General features: G+C 41.3%; 1 protein-coding gene across 3 annotated transcripts in view; it reads left to right on the top strand.

Annotated features, from left to right (window-relative positions):
- The window catches only part of GRXCR1 (glutaredoxin and cysteine rich domain containing 1), a 315893-nt gene that overhangs the window by 196888 nt on the left and 101498 nt on the right, over window positions 1–17507 (top strand). Inside the window, exon 4 of one of the 3 annotated variants that reach the window (XR_002143152.2) lies at window positions 3099–3756. The exons of the other annotated variants lie outside the window; for them this stretch is intronic. The gene's annotated coding sequence lies outside the window, so the exon portion shown is untranslated. Of the gene's footprint in view, window positions 1–3098; window positions 3757–17507 lie in introns of those variants that run through there. 3 annotated transcript variants of the gene reach the window in all.

The raw sequence follows: 17507 nt of genomic DNA, 5'->3' as shown, positions 1-17507 counted from the left end.
GGGAATTATGTTCTAACAAGTCAGTGGAGATCAAAGAGGGAGAGAGAGTGCCAATCTGGTGGAGAGTGAATGAGGGTCATTTTAGGAAGGAAGAAGAGTTGGATGGGCTGTGACCTCAGGGGGAACTGGCAGGTCTAGAGATTAGGGGGTGGGCTTCTGGATTAGAACAGGGTCAGCCTGGACAAGCTATGGGATAGCCCTGCTCATGAGCACCCCAGAAGCAGCCCAGGCAGGCAGAGCGGCTGTGCTTACTACACATGACCTTTGATGTAGAGCCAGGTCTTTGCGTGTCCTCTCATGACTGACTCATGAGCGCCTTCTTTTGACAGCTGTCAGCACACTGCTTGAGAGACATCTGGAAGAAGTGATGCCCTCTCATGTTTCAAGATTCTGCTGAGCTCCTTCCAAATTATTCCAAGTGAACACTTCCCTTTTCAATGACACAGGACTCCTAACTTTCCTCAGAAATAAAGAGCAAGACTTTGGCGTCCACATTAATTATGGGGTTATACGAAAGAAGAAAGCCTGCAGTATCCTTATTTAGGGGAGACTGAACAATGATAATTACTCACCTAGTATATTACTGTCCTATTCCTATTGAAACAGATTGCCATGAACTTGGTGGCTTACAACACGAATCTATTACTTTTTTTTTTTAAAGATTTTATTTATTTATTTGACAGAGATAGAGACAGCCAGAGAGAGGGAACACAAGCAGGGGGAGTGGGAGAGGAAGAAGCAGGCTCATAGCAGAGGAGCCTGATGTGGGGCTCGATTCCCATAACGCCAGGATCACGCCCTGAGCCGAAGGCAGACGCTTAACCGCTGTGCCACCCAGGCGCCCCGAATCTATTACTTTTTAGTTCTGGAGGTCAGAAGTCTGGAAAGAGTTATGGGACTAAAGTCAAGCTTTCCGTAGGGCTGTATTCCTCCTGGAGGCTTTAGGGAATAATTCATTCCTTGCATTTTCCAGCTCCTGGAGGCTGCCCACATTCTTTGGCTCCTGGTCCCACCTCACTCTGACCTCTGCTTCCATTGCTATGTCTCCTTTTCTAACACCCCATCTTCTTTCCCTTCTAAAGACCTTTGTGATTATACTGGGCCTACCTGGATAATCCAGGATAATCTTCCTGTCTCAAAATCCTTAGTGCAATGATCTTTTGCCATGTAAGGTACTATATTCTCAGGTTGTGGGGATTAGGACAGGAGCATTTTTGTCCGGCCGTTAGTCTGCCCGCCACAGCTGGTAGGTGCAGTAAACTTATTTTGTCTATGAGAAAACTATGGCTTTGTGGTAGGTTAAATTTTTTTCCAGTGTGTCACACATTAACGCACTTCTGCCATGGCCACGTGAGGATAGGAGTGTACTTCTGCAACCCTTGACTTAAGTTTGGCCACATGACTCCCTTTGGACAATGGGATGGTAATAGATGTGGCAAGTGCATGGCTGAGTTTTCCCTCTTGCACCCCTTCCATCAGCAAGAGAAGGGCATGCTGCAGGAGGCTGGCTGGTTCTAGGAGAGTGAGAGACATGAAAAACAGACCTGTACCCAACCAACAATTTGAAGCCAAATCCTGCATAGCTTAGCCCAGATCTGCCTATTGCCAGCTAAACTGCAGACTCATGAGCGAGCAATAAATGCTTAGTGTTGTATTGCACTCTGTTTGGAGTGGTTGGTTAAGCAGCAGAAGCAAGCTGGTACAAGTTCACTGAGTACCTTGCTCAAAGTCACATGAGGGTAAGAGATATAATTATTGGAAAGTTTGACTCCAGAGCTTGGGCTCTTATCCACTAAGTAACTAGTGCCCAACCGCTCATTGGATGCCTACATTTTCTCTATAGTATCTCTGCTAAGGTCTTACAAAGTATGGGGGCAAGAGATTCAGGGTCTTTGGCAAACCATGAATTCAAGTCTCACCATCCTGGGTATTGACCCTACCAAAACTGATCATACCAGGATAGAGAGAAGGCCATCTCATCCACTTCCATGAGTGTAGCTTAAGACTAAATTAATATTTTTGGCCACATCACAGGGGTGTGATGTTGGCTTGTTGACTCCTTCAAGCATCTTTTCTCAGTGAAAAGATTCATGAGGTTAAAACTTCAATCCCACAAAACATCTGTTTTTATTTACTATAATACTTGTTAGCTTTTTTCTGTGTTTATATTCAGGACTCTATGTTCAACAAAATTTAATTTTTATTGTGTTAATGCAAGATGTTAATCCTTTTGGACTCTGGTCCTGTAACTAGCTGTGCCTTAGCACTTTCATGGAGTCGATGGAACACAGTTTTGATTATGGCAAATTAGCAGCATGGAATGATATTAAGTGAGTAAAAAGAAATAAAGGAAATAAAGCACCTCCAATTAAGTAGCAAATGTACTTTAGTAAGTATTAAAACCAATACATTTAAACTAGTGGTCTTTTTCTAACACAGAAAAAGGAGAGAAATGAATGATGTGTAAGTGGTTGTACCACAGACTGTGTCAGCCTCAGAGGGTTCCAGGGGTTTCCCTTTATGAGGTTCTTTAACAATGATCTTTACACATGACTCATACAGTGCCAGAAACTTGGTTCAGGAAGGGAGTCATTTGTCCCCTAGGGGTCATGGATCCTATTTCCTACAATCTCAGGAAAATAACTGATTTCTGGGAAGCAGGTAGCTTGTAGTCATGACACAAATTTTGTATGTTGGGTCAATTGGATCAATACTCCGTAGTATTGGGCTTCTAGAGCCGTGGAACTTCATTCCCAATTAAAACACAATAGCAGGAGCCTGAAGGCTGAAAATTTGCCTCTCTGAGTACCTCATGCTTTTAACTACAGTTCTAGGACGACATAAAGTTATGCACATTTGTCAGGTAAAAGAAAGTGTTAGGAAATCTCTTACGAGGGTAATACAAGTCAACCAACCATCCTTTCCTGAGGTGACCGCGTCTCTTTTTAATCGTACGAAAAACTAAATCATGGAACTTTGAGGCACAGCATCATAGAGTCTCTTAATTAATCACAGCTGTCACGGCTCCTCCTCTAACTATGGGATTTTTCTTTTCATGTGTATATATATATATTTTTTTTCTTTTTGATTCCTCTCAGTTCATGACTGCTTCAGCATCCTCCATGGCCAGTGCTTTCTGCCTCAGTTACCAGTTGGCTTTCTCAAGAAGTGTTTTTCCTATTTCTAAGATTTCTGGAGATGAATCTGCCCCCTGAAGTGGTGAGAGCTTATGAGGACTGAAGCAGACCCAAAGCCTGTGCTGGAAATGAGGTAGCTGCCCGCTCAGCCTGCACCACAGTCCCTTCCTCTCTCTTTTCCTTCCCTTGTTTCTGTTGGAGGTGTAAATGTGAGGCACAACCAGCCACTGCTGGAAACATCATTTGACTTGATTTTTCCATACCAGATTAAAAGTGACTCCTCTTTCTAAGGGTGGATGGGAAGTCCTATACGAGTCATCACTGGAGCTTCTTTCCCTACCCATTGTGACCTGCAAGATATGCAGGTTTGCAAGAGGCCAGAAAACCTAGAGATGGTCCTGGTCATGGATTCTGGTGCATCCATCTTCTCTCTGCTTCTTCAGCCCCGTGATGCTGCGCTGCTGCTGGAGGTACTCACGCGGCCCTGCATGTAGTTCTCTCTCAGGATGTCCAACTTCTAGTTTTTCTAATTCTTAAAATTACCCAACTTCATCTTGTTTATGTCCAGGCCCTTGAAATCATAGCTCTATCAATTATTCACAGGGGCAAGAAAAAAACCCAAGTTTCTAAGAATCCCTACTTTCCTTTGTAAGAGAAAAAAGGGACAAATACCATAATTCTTTAGCAGTGTCTTAAATGATTTTTGTGTTCCCGTTCCCTCCATGAAGAGGTAAGAACACTGTTCTCTGGAGGGAGGTGACCTGGTTTCAGAAGCAGAGTCTGGTATTTCCTAGGTGGATTTTCTAGGCATATTTACTTAACTTTTGTAGGTCCTAATTTTTTCATTGTTGAAAACAGGATAATGATTGTGATGATTTCCTATGAACTATTGTTGTATAAACCATTTTGCATAATGCCTGGCACATTGTAAGTGGTCAATAAATACTGTTTTTATTTTTATTATCCATATTCTTTATTTATTTTTTTTTTTACGTAGGCACAGCATAGAGCCCAACATGGGACTTGAGCTGAGATCAGGAGTTGGATGTTTTACCAACTGAGCCATCCAGATACTCCTATTATCCATCTTCTAAACAAACTGTGAATTGTTGGGGGGAGGAAGACCTTCCTCTGCTCTACAAGGTCCTTCTAGCTAGACTTAGAGAATCAAATTGACATGAGACAGATTAACAGGAGAAAATCAAATTTAATAGTGTATATAGGGGAATCCATTCAGACATGGAAATTCCAAGGACAATGAGGCAACATGAAGTTTACATGAGCTAAAGAGAGAGGTGGGGTCTGAGGTTACAAAGGGGAGAAAGGACATTAGCAGGAAGGTGAAAGATGTTTTCAAAATCAAAGGTTGCCCTTTTATTCAGATACCAGTCTTAGGTAAAGGGGAGTCTCTGTTAATAACTCTTTTCCTGATACAGGCTCTCCTTTCCAATGTAAATTTAGGCAGTTGAAGATCAGGAAGAGAGCTTTTCCACATCTGTGTTTTAATTACTTTTAACTCAAAATGATGTTCATGCTAAGAGTGGCGCATCTTAGAGCAGTGTCTCATTGGCCCCTGTAGAATAGTCATCGCTAAGTACTCTGATAGGCAATGAGACACAAAGACAAATAAAGCATGATATCTGTCCTCAGATGAACTAAATTCTTTCTTATGAGAAGACAAACTCATAGTTACTATAAAATATTATAAGTAGTTAGAGCTTATGGGGGACAGAGGCAGGACATCTGAATTCTGTAAATCTTATAGAGATCTTGTTCCCCTTACATAATACGTCTTTTAAAACCAGGGCTGCATGGGAAGCCCTGAGCTACTCCTTAAAAGGCATTATGGTACTGCAAGTTTTGTTGGCTGAACTCATTTCCTTTGGGAAATCTTAGCTGCTGCCTTTAAACTTGGCTTAGCCTCTGCCACACAAACCTGTTTTCCTGAGGCCAGTTCCTCTGAGATTCTCCCTTGGCTTCGGCCCCTAGCTGGGTCTTTGTCTTGGATTTTGTAGTCTTCACCTCCTGTGACTACTTGGCCTTGTGTTTGCCAGCCTGGCTCTGCTGGAGTTGGCTCCATACCTGTGAGCTCAGCCAGCCATCCACGCGCCTTGTGTCTGAGCATTCCTTTACAACACCTGTCATCCTCAAAGCCTGGCCTGCCTCTCCTGGGCAAAGGTGGACTCTTTCTCTTCTTAAATAATAGCCTGGATTGACTTATTATGCCTTTCAACACTAATCAGGGAGGTATTTGTAAATATATGGGATGTGCTCCACAGAGCAGACTACTAGACATGGCTTAAACTACTCAGACATTTATTATATCAATTAAGAAGTTCAGAAAAGGCTGTTGTGGTGCTCAGGTGGTTTGGTGGCTTGATAATATGGTAAACAACCCAGTTAGTACTGTTCTGCTTTCTCATCCTTAGCTTCTTTATGAACGTCCCTCCTGGATTCGAGACTGCCATAGCTTAAAGCTATGCCAGAGTCAAAAACAGAAAAAGAAGCAGAGCAAAAAAGGACATTTTATGTAGGGGTGCCTCTTCTATCAGAAAGAAAAAAAAGAAAATTCTGGAAACTTCCTAGAAGTATTGTCTTACATCTCATTAGCTGGAAGAGGGTCTTATGGCCACTGCTTCTTATACCAAGAGGCTGGGAAAGTGAATATATGGCATTGCCTCTCTGGTGGAAGAGAGCATGGAGCATGGGTTTGGAAATGCCCGTCACCATTACTCAAGAACTTTGATAAGACTTGATTTTTATTTTATGCAATTTAAGTCACATTAGATCATGCTACTTGAATTACAAAAGCACTTTAATAGTTATCATATTTCATAACATTTATTCTGCCTGTCTTTGTTTTTTCCTGTCTTTCCAGGTTCATTTCCTCTTATTTTATTTTATCTTGTTTTATTTTATTATTATTATTTTTTCAGTATTCATTCCTTCTGATTTCTGGCTGCCATCCATCTTTTCTGAGGCCTCGAGGTTTTTACCTGATTCTATTACTCTAATGCTAGAAACTCACAGACCTCAAATGACATTACGGGTGGTAGACAATTTATTACTAACTAACCGCAATATAAGTCTAAGTCTATTAGTTATCTGCCATCATCATAGCAGGGCGCTAATTGTGTCATTTTAAAAAAGGTGCACGCCACATCTGATTTAAGCTGAGCCATCGAACACACAAAGGAGCATCCCCCAAACAGCGCACAGGGCTTTATCTTTCCCTTCTGCTTGCCTACATTGAATCAAAAACAAAATAAAATACAGAACACAATGACTACAGAGTCAGTGATCATTGCCACAGCTTCCTCCTTCTCGCTGTCCCCCTCCCGCCTCCCCCTCCCAAGCCAGTCACCTCAGGGGCTCCGCAGTCAGTGAGGTGGAACTCATTTCACATTTGAGGAGAACAATGATAGAAAAGCGCTCTGCATGCAGAGCAGGGCAGACTCGCTCTCAGCAAGCCTTTCAGCAATGCTGCTCTGACTGTCCTGATTCTGCTAGTCATAACAAGCTCCTTAAAACAATTATTTCAAGCTATATTATTAGTATTGGTAATAAGAGCAACCCTTTATCGAATGTCTACATGTGACAGAAATGATCTCAGGTACCTTTCTAACAATCCTGTTTCTTTAATCCTCAGCACATTTGCAAGCTAGATATTAACTTACTTTCCATGATAGAGGCTGACAACATCTCAGTAGGATTTGAAGGACAATGAAAAAACATTTGCCCCGCATATTTTGGTCTCCATTTTGATCTGTCGCCTGAAATTCTTTCCATTTTTTCCCCATTTTCCTGCTCCAGCGATCTTTTAGGCTTAGGTTGAAGTCCGTAGAAGCAGAACCTGAGATTAGGTTCTCACGAAAGGTGATTTTTTGAGGGAGTACTCTCAGAAGAAAGGGGTGAAAGGAGCAGGTTAGGGCAGGGGAAGAAAACGCAGCAAGGGAGTGATCTTGGCTGGAGCCCAGCTGCAGTCTGGATACTCGGAATACAAATTGCACCATGGATTTGTTCCCACCTTGCAGGAAAGGGCTGCCATTCAGTACGCCCGCGTCAGTCTGTCATCGGCCATTGGCTGTCCGTGTGTGTGTGTGTTTTGTGTATGTGTCAAGGTGTCATCCATTCTGCTGAGACATTTATCCAGGGGAAGGGGAAGCTGTGAGTTTTTAGCAGCCAATATTCACAGTGTTGGGGGTGTGGGGGGCATGGGTCAGCCAGCCTTGTGGAGGGATACTGGGAGCATCTGCTGTACTCCTCCTCTGGCTCTGTTCAGATTTACGTGCTTCTTGCATTAAGATTATTCCATCCAGGCACAAACTTGCCACAGTGAGTGGGAGAGTGAAAGGGATAAATTATAGCCCCCACACTGTGGTTGGTCTCAAAGTGATAACTGGGACTTATTTTCTCCCTCTTTTATTATCCATTTTAGACCCCTTCCCCCTACCTAGCTAGTGCTCCTGCTGGTCTAGGTGGCTTGCTTGGTTGGGTGGCCCGTATTTTAAGTCCCTGTGGAGTCTTAGCCTCTGATCACTATGCCCTTGTCAAACAATGGTTGCTGTACTTGACCATTTACATTTAAAACCAAGTGAATACCAAGAGAGGCACTTGAGTACCAGATATATTTTTATCTGCCCCTAATATGTAGCAGCAGTTCTATCTCTTCGAGACGATCAGGGTCAAATCCTTCTGCAATACAGTACAATAACTCCTTTTTATACTAACTAGATTACTGTCGTGGTGAGCCTAAGGTGACTAGATATCAACAGTAGCTTTAAGTTTAGTGAGCCTCTCATTGGGTTATTTGGTGGATATATTCCCTTCTGGGACCAAGGACTTAAAATTAATAATACCTAAAGTTGTAGGAGTTCCCCAGCTGGGTACCTAGGAGTGATGGTAAATAGGATCATCCCAACATCTTCCCATTGGTTCCTGGACCCATGAATTCTAGCTATTGGCAGTATAGCACCATATAATAACCCCTGGCTTAAGGTATAAGTGGCATCCTGAAGAATGATGCTCCTTTCCCACAGGGTGTCATCTCCAAGCTGATGTATCATCTGTACCTTCAAGATGCTATTCTAAAGCCCTGTAAGGTTCTGGACAGTATGGTACACGGTATGGCATGGTGTTGGTCTTGATCCAGAACCCTAGGCTTGGGATTGGTGCTGTGTCTTTGCTGTTTTGTCTGGCTGGCGATTCTGACAGAAAGCCCTCTGCACTACAGGTGCGCTAGGAACATGGATCTACTGGGCTGTAGGAACCATGCTTCAGGGTTGCTCATTTTCAGCCTGCAGCTGTTCTTTGTGTGAGCCCTGCGAGCAAGCTTCCGTGCCACGTGATAAACAGATGTGTCCTCTAACACCCGAAGGGGTCCACAGAGCACTTTGCTTCTTTCCTAGAGGTAGAAGGGGCAAAATAATTTGTCTTTTCCTTTTGAGAGGAGGTTCCAACATGCCTTAATCCACCAGACTCCTAAATAATTCACCAGGAGCTGCAAGTTCTTGGATCTTTATGGGGTTTATCGCCCACGCTGTGGAGCAGTGTGTCTTATTATGTTCAGATCTTGCTCATCAGGTCTTATTAAGATGAGTTATTAATACTGGTAGATCCGTGTAAGGTTCTGTTCATGTCAACAGTCGGCTGCCCTTCCCCCTGCAGTCTCCCGGATAACGTGGCTCCCATTCATCTGAGGGACTTACCCTCTGTTCAGAGGAAGAGGCAGCTCAGAAGAGTTAGCAGCTACCGCTCACAGTAGCTGAGGACAGTGTACCAGCCCTGTGAAGGGGAGGGCTGTGGACACACCCCAGCACCCACCAAACCCCATAAACATAAAATGATGTTATCTGGACACAAGGGAGAACAAGTGTTGGGTGGGGAAGGGATCAAAATTCAGGATACTAGGATCTCTCGGGAAAAGATTGCATTGAAGAGCAGTGAAAGGCAGTTTGCTTTTCGAGAAAGAGGGGAAACTAGAGTACTGGTTGCCTGAGTTCAGAGTAGCCAGGGCCTTTCCCGTGGAAGTGGCAGCGGTGTGGGGGAGAGAGGATTGTTAAATATTCAGTAAGTCAGTGAGTCAGTTGTGAAACCCTTGGCAGTTTGAAATTGGCTGTGGTGGGAGTATTCCCAAAACAGAAATTGGCTAACACTAGAAATCGGGTCTTTGTTCCTCTTCCTGAAAGTAGTTGACCAGCACATAATTGTTACTAAAAAGTTTCTGAAAAGAATGTCAAAACAGGAAAAGGTAAAGAGTGGGAGAGCCCCAAACCCCTAAACTCTATCTACTTAATAATTTATCCTGGAGCCAGAGCTAGTCCCTGCACATTTTTCTCTTTCCACAAAATGCAATCAGAAAGTGCCATCTGGTTAGCCATTTTTGAAGGCCATTATTGTCATTTTCTCATTAAAACAAATCCATTTACTTCCAGGGTTTTCTCGGTAACTTTATGTTGCCATAGATATGAAGAAACTCTCCCCCATTCCGTTTCTCAGCCTCCTGTGGATTTCTTCCTCATACAACCAAAGAGCTAATCATGTTACTTCCCTGCTGAAAACAAACCCATGGTTCTCGTAGCATCTACATATAAAATCAAACTTCCTAGTCTGCTGTATGAGCCTGAGTTCTTCTCAAAAGCAGAGTATGAAGCAAGGACTTGCATGAAGGTAGCTTATTGGGGAAGTGATCTCAGGGCAGGAGGGAGAGATGGAGGAATGTGGAAGAGGGTAGATGGTAAAGCCAATACAAAGGTGCATTGATCACTGCCTTGAGCGACTACGGCTCCTTTGATCCTACATCCTGCTGGGGCCTTTTGAGGAGTGTCTAGAATGCCTTTCAGAATCCACACCAACAGGGAGAAGCATTTTTTATGGGCTCTTTCCTTTTGGTGAGGATCACCCCAAGAGATCTATATCCCCCCACTCACCAGACACCCATTTCTAGGCTACATAGGCCTAAGAGCTGAGTGGTCTTCTTTCAGTGCTCCCCCTGAGGAGCTGGAGAAGATCCAGAGCTCAAAGCAAAAGATGTATGGCACAAATTCATGGGATAATCATGCTGATTATCTCTCAGCACAAAACGAAACAAAGCTCATGTGGAACTGTTTCTTGAAGCCGTGGTTGGGACGTGGAACCGAAGAGGCAGCTGATATACATGACGTATAAAGCTTTCCCTGATTTTCCATTTTACTCTTCCAGCCTCGTCTCTGGACATGGTATCCCCTAGAGCCTCTATGTACCAATACAGGTCCTCTAACCATACTTTGCCATTTTATATAATCTAATTTTTCCCTTTGTTTTTGGTACATGCTGATTTCGCTTCTTGAAATACTGCTACTTTTCTCTCAGTTAACTCAATCTTTTAAACTTACCTCAGATGTGCATCTTTCCTGGAAGCTTCCGTGTGTCCCCCTAGTTAGTGTTAAATGCCTCTATAGCTCTTGAACCACCTGTATTAGAGCTCTACCAAAGCCCCATTACAACATACTATAACTCTAACACAGAAATCTGTTTACTACTTGGCCTGCCACAGAGACCTGTGAGGGACCATATTTTAAATGTCCATATCCTAGGTGCCTAGCATAGTACTTGGCTACATAATACACATTCCATAAATAGTTGTGGCCCAAACGAATTCAGTACATTTTGATTTTTCAATGGACTGCTTTTCCCAAACAAAGAAAATCTAATCTAATTTAAGGCCATTCCAAAGCAATTGAACATGGATATATTTTGAAAGTTTACTAGGTATCCAAATATGTCTTTGATATATATAAAATCAACCAAGCAGTAACAATAAAATTATTTTTAAAAAATCAAGCAATAAATCAGTAATAATAAGCATAGGACTCCTACTCTCAAGAATTAGATAGGGAAGACACAGACACATAACATTATTAATAATAATAAAAAAGGAGAAGATAATACACCGAGAGATGAAATATTATAAGGTAGTGTGGGTAAATAGGGAACTAACTAGCAGAAAATATGTTTACTAGGAGATCAGAAGATTGTGGGATCTTCTGGGGATAGAAGGACAAGGAAGTTTCTAGGCAGCGGATAAGATTTGAACTAGGCAGTATATGGAGTAGTGGACAGCAGTGACTCTGGAAAAGAACCCGTGTGTTCAAACTCCTCCAGCACATATCACCTTCATCTGTGTCATCTTGGGAAAATTTTAGTTGCCTCATCTATAAATTTGAGTCAGTAATTATGCTTTATTTATGTGGGTATTGTGAGGATTAAAATAAGCAATATGCTTATAGAGATTAGAACAGTACCTGGCATATAACACTTTATTACATATGATATACTTACCTTAGAAAATGGGGAAGTGAGTCTTAGCAGAGACATAAGATATGTTTGGGAGCCAATAAAGGGAGTTGAAATGGTGGGAGGTAAGACTGGAAAGCTGTTGGATTCTTAGTGAGGACCCAGAAAGTCAGCCATAGCCAGCAATGAGGGCAAACAGAGATAAGATGACCTTATGTCTTAGTTTCCCCTGTGGTTTAACTAATGCCTTGGTGTAATCCTTTGGACACATTTCACTTTCAAAAGTGTCTTGTTTGGGTAAAGGATATCTAAAAAAATGATATTTAAACAGGGGTCATAGGGATTTGTGGAGATTATCTGGCATAAATATGTAACATGCACTCAGGTAACAAACTGTTGCATGTTTGTTTAAAATCATTTTTGTTTCCATAGAATCATAAAAAGCCGGTACTGAAAGAGGCCTGAAGATAGATGGTAGAATTCATTATTCATTTTTATATTGGTGCATTGTAATTTGCTTGCAATGTATTTGGAAATGTTCAAAGAATTATGTGAAGCTGAATTTTTTTGTCTAAACAACAAAAACCAAACAAAACACAAAAAATAGGAGGAAGTCAAAGCTCATGGCAAATAAATTACAAATAGCTCATGCATATGGGAAGTGCTTTACTTCATATGCAAATGACAGCCCTGAACTATTGTCATATGCCAGATTTGGAATTGTATACATTCATCAATAGTTTGGTTTAGACAGTGACAACACGATTACGTGGCAGTGTTTGTGCAGTGATGTCACCATTCTGCACTTTGCCCTTATTATCTAACAAACATAATTGAGAAATTGGGACAGTAAAGTACTGATACCAGTGATATGAAACATCATTTTTATGACTTTAGTAAGGCAAAATTTGAAATCATCAGTTATGCTTAAAAAAGCAAATCAATCTAGTGTCGAGTCAACCTAAGTCCACGCACTGGGCAAGAGTAAGAGATGCAGGACAGGACTTCCATGAGCCCTGTTGGCTTGTACTGGCTTGAAGCTGGTCAGAACCCATGCAAAGCTGGTCACCATAGTGGGAAATGGGATATGTGAGATGTGACACCATGAGGATCAGCAACAGTATGTGAGAGGTGTCTGATATAAAATCTTCTTTAGATTGCATTGATATTTTCATTTCACCTACACTGACTTCTCTGAGTTCAGATCATTTTCTTCGCACATTTGGAATTAGAGTGTGCAGGGTCACCTTGAATGGAAGGATATTTCTTTCTCTCTCTCCACCAACCAGTCTGGTAATTTTTGGCATCACCACTTCAGTCTAGGACCACATCTTAAATGGTTACTTAAGACTTTCGTTCTCTGGTGATACTGGATATGTTTTATATCCAGTTACAAAACCAGGAGGTGACTTGGCTCAGGTTCTCTTTGCAGGGCTCTGTCTTGCTACATTTTGTATAAACTGTATTTCTAGGCAGCTAATGAGGTTATTTTTTCCCCCCAGGTACCTGTCATGAGATGATAAGGCCTAGCCTAGCCCCATTTCAAATAAGAGTCTGGTTATAGTCTATTGCTGTGGGAACTATGTGACATCATCCCCACCTACCACTTTGTTTCTATTTCTGGTCCTTGATATGAATATCTCATTTTGATTTTTTTTCCAAAAAAATCACTCTTTTTCATTTCATTTTATTTTATTTTTTAAAGATTTTATTTATTTATTTGACAGAGATAGAGACAGCCAGTGAGAGAGGGAACACGCAGGGGGAGTGGGAGAGGAAGAAGCAGGCTCATAGTGGAGGAGCCTGATGTGGGGCTCGATCCCACAACGCCGGGATCACGCCCTGAGCCGAAGGCAGACGCTTAACCGCTGTGCCACTCAGGCACCCCTCTTTTTCATTTTAATCTCCTATACTACTTGGAGCATTGAGTTGGGGCATATCTATGCCTAAAGTTACAATGCTATCTTGACTGGGCATCTCTTGGAAAAATGATTTTGAACAGATAATTTCCCTTCCAGGCAAAATACTAATCGAGTGTAAATGTAGAACAAAATGTTACTGTACGTGCAAAGATTCAGGAGCGTTTGCCTTCCTCATATCATTTCAGAAAAAAAAAAATTAAACATGTACTTTTACAAAAAAGAAAGTTACAAACCAAGAGATGAAAAGATTTGGAATTTAGGAAACATCATGGGTTACCTGAGTTACATAGACACATTAATCAAGAGAAAAGAAAGTAAATTATAAACATCAGGTACAGCCAAAGCTGAAGAATTGTCATGATCCAGTACGTAGCACATGAAAATTCATCATTTTGAGATGGTAGTCAATGTTTTTGGTCTTTCATGCCACCGAAATTTTGAAGAATACAGTTATTAAGTAGAACATCCCTCAATCTGGGTTTCTTTGACGTTTCCTCATGATTGGATTCAGGTTACACATTTTTGGCTGGGATATTATGTAAGTAATGTATGTTTCTGGGGGTATCATATCTGAAGGCACATATCCATTTATTCCTTATGGATAATATTACTTTTGATTACTTTATTGTGGTGTTGCCTAGTATCTCCACTGTATAGTCATTTTTAAATTTTATTTATTTTTTTGTGTTCCTTTTTTGTTTTGTTTTGTTGTGTTTTGTTTTTGTTGTTGTTGTTATTTTTTTTATTATGTTCAATTAGCCAACATATAGTACATCATTAGTTTTTGATATAGTGTTCAATGATTCATTAGTTGTGTATAGCACCTGGTGCTCATTACAACACGTGCCCTCCTTAATACCCATCACCTGGTTACCCCATCCCCCACCCCCTTCCCCTCTGTAACCCTCAGCTTGTTTCCCCAAGTCCAGTGTCTCTCATGGTTTGTCTCCCTCTCTGATTTCTTCCCACTCAGTTTTCCTTCCCTTCCCATATGGTCCTCTGTGCTACTCTTTATATTCCACATATGAGTGGAACCATATGATAATTGTATTTCTCTGCTTGACTTATTTCAGTTAGTATAATCCCCTCCAGTTCCATCCATGTCGATGCAAATGGTAGGTATTCATCCTTTCTGATGGCTGAGTAATATTCCATTGTATATATCTACCACATCTTCCTTATCCATTCGTCTGTTGAAGGACATCTCAGCTCCTTCCACAGTTTGGCTATTGTGGACATTGCTGCTATGAAACTGGGGTGCATGTGCCCCTTCTTTTCACTATATCTGTATCTTTGGGGTAAATACCTAGTAGTGCAATTGCTGGGTCATAGTGTAGCTCTATTTTTAACATCTTGAGGAATCTCCATACTGTTTTCCGGAGTGGCTGTACCAGTGTGCATTCCCACCAATAGTGTAAGAGGGTTCTCCTTTCTCCACATCCTTGCCAACATTTGTTGTTTCCAGTCTTTTTGATTTTTGCCATTCTATCTATTGTGAGGTGGTATCTCATTGTGGTTTTGATTTGTATTTCCCTGATGGCTAGTGATGTTGAACATTTTTTCATGTGTCTGTTAGCCATTTGTATGCCTTCTTTGGAGAAGTGTCTGTTCATGTCTTCTGCCCATTTCTTCACTGGATTGTTTGTTTTTTGGGTGTTGAGTTTGAGAAGTTCTTTATAGATCTTGGATACCAGCCCTTTATCTGTAATATCATTTGCAAATATCTTCTCCCATTCCGTGGGTTGCCTCTTAGTTTTGTTGACTGTTTCCTTTGCTGTGCAGAAGTTTTTTATCTTGATGAAGTCCCAAAAGTTCATTTTTGCTTTTATTTCCCTTGCCTTTAGAGACGTGTCTTGAAAGAAGTTGCTGTGGCCGCTGTTGAAGAGGTTACTGCCTATGTTCTCCTCTAGGATTTTGATGGATTCCTGTCTCACATTGAAGTCTTTCATCCATTTTGAGTTTATTTTTGTATGTGCTGTAAGACAGTAGTCCAGTTTCATTCTTCTGCATGTGGCTCTCCAATTTTCCCAGCACCATTTATTGAAGAGACTGTCTTCTTTCCATTGGATATTCTTTCCTGCTTTGTCGAAGGTTAGTTGACCGTAGAGTTGAGAGTCCATTTCTGGGCTCTATATTCTGTTAATAAATAATTTATTGGGAGATACTCTGAGGCTGTGTGATTATCTTGTTACTCATCAAACTTCTACACCCAAGATTAAGTACACATTGATGATTTTTGCGTAAATTAATTTTTAGAATTATGTCTGCACAATGATGATTTTCCCCCTACAGTGATTAGTATTCTTCTGTAAGAGAGATTTTGTTTCTCCTTTGTTTATAGATTTATTTATCCATCTATTTATTATTAATATGTATACTTGTGGATTCTTATTCACTGGGTTATAATCCATCACTGTCCTTATTTATTTTAATGCTTTAAATCTTCCAGTTTTGGCCAATAGGAGCTCCTTAAACTGGCACTGGTGTCTTTCTGACATGCCCAAATCAATCGTTTAGACACTTCCTGATTTTTGGCATAAGATGTTCCAAGCTCACTTTATACCTTCTCTGATCATCCCAGGAATCAACCATTTCTTCAAAGAGCCTCGGTACCTTTTGGTGCAGAATGGCATTAAGAAACCAAACCTGGGTAGTAGGTTTGCTCACTGCTGCTTGTCTGTCATCACTTTCCTGTCCTTTCAGTGAACAAAGCTAATGATGATGGTGGAGGAAATTCTGTTGTAATTTGGATTTTTTTAAGTTAATTTGAAGCTTATGCTATTCTTCCCCTCCTAGTAATGCCATAGAATGTGTCATTTTATTTTTGCTCCTTGTTGATCTTACTTTTGGCAGGGAGAATGTGTACAGTGATTTGGACTCAGGAAGCCACCATTATGAGTGCTGACCAGAACTTCTGAGATCTGGTCTTTTGGTGTCTTCTTTATCCAGGACACTTTCAGTCTCCAGGGTAATTAACATTTAAATGGAGATTTTCAATGAATTAATGTACATGCTGATAAAAACTTCAAGACTGGAAATATATGCTCTATCTCCATATGATCTTTTACCTTAATAGTGTGTGGTTGCTTTAGGGTCAGAGAAGAAAGCTTGGGGGGAAATAAAGCTAAGGATTGCTTCCTTAGAAAGAGCACTGATAGGAGGATGGCTTCTGTAATTTGCTTTTATACATTGTCTTCAGAGGCTGCTGCTCTTTTCCCAATACATTTGGCATTTTCTCTCTCTCTCTTTCTGTGTGTGTATGTGTGTGTGTATATCCAAAACTATAATCCTTGGCATTTATGAAAGTCTAATCTGATTTTCTTGCTGAAAGCAGAAATATATAGAGGAGAGAAAAAAGTATCCCATTTCCTCCAGTACTGATAGCACAAATGAGAACTTAGTGTTGCATTCCAATGAGATTGTGGCTTTCATTAATTTCACACTCACAGCTGATGAATGAAAATTGTTCTGTTGTACTAGGCAGACTGCTCCTACAGAGTAATTAATCCCAGATGAAGGGTTGGAACAACTGCCACTGAAAATGCTGTATATCTGCAGCTCAGCTGAGACTCGCGAGCAAGGCCTTTACTGGCAGCGACTTGTGACTTTATGATTACTCTCACTTACACAGGGAGGGTGACAAATGGAGCCACTGACACTCGTTTTAATTAAATAGACTCCGAAACAGGTGGCCAGTCAGGATGAAGGAGGTACAGAGGGCTTCTTAGATAAGTGCTTCTTAGAGCGAATACATTTCGCTGTAAAAGAAGCTGTCCTAGGTGGAAAGGCTACCTCAATGTTTCCAGCTGGAGCAGGAACAACTGGGATTATGAAGCACAAACCAGATCCTCTAATAGGGAAACAAGATAGGAATTAGACAAAGTGATAGGAAGGGAGGAAGTCCATGAACGAGTCACCTTAATGTTTAGTTTTTTAATGTTATGAGATCTGATATGGAGCCTCACTGGTGAGTATGTGTTTTAAGATTTCAGGGGCACCTGGGTGGCACAGCGGTTAAGCGTCTGCCTTCGGCTCAGGGCGTGATCCCGGCGTTGAGGGATCGAGCCCCACATCAGGCTCCTCTGCTATGAGCCTGCTTCTTCCTCTCCCACTCCCCCTGCTTGTGTTCCCTCTCTCGCTGGCTGTCTCTATCTCTGTCAAATAAATAAATAAA

Source organism: Ailuropoda melanoleuca, chromosome 11 (genome assembly GCF_002007445.2).
Source record: "Ailuropoda melanoleuca isolate Jingjing chromosome 11, ASM200744v2, whole genome shotgun sequence".
NCBI classification, from domain to species: Eukaryota; Metazoa; Chordata; class Mammalia; order Carnivora; family Ursidae; genus Ailuropoda; species Ailuropoda melanoleuca.
Note: the sequence above shows the minus strand (reverse complement) of the source record. Positions and strands in the feature narration are given on the sequence as shown.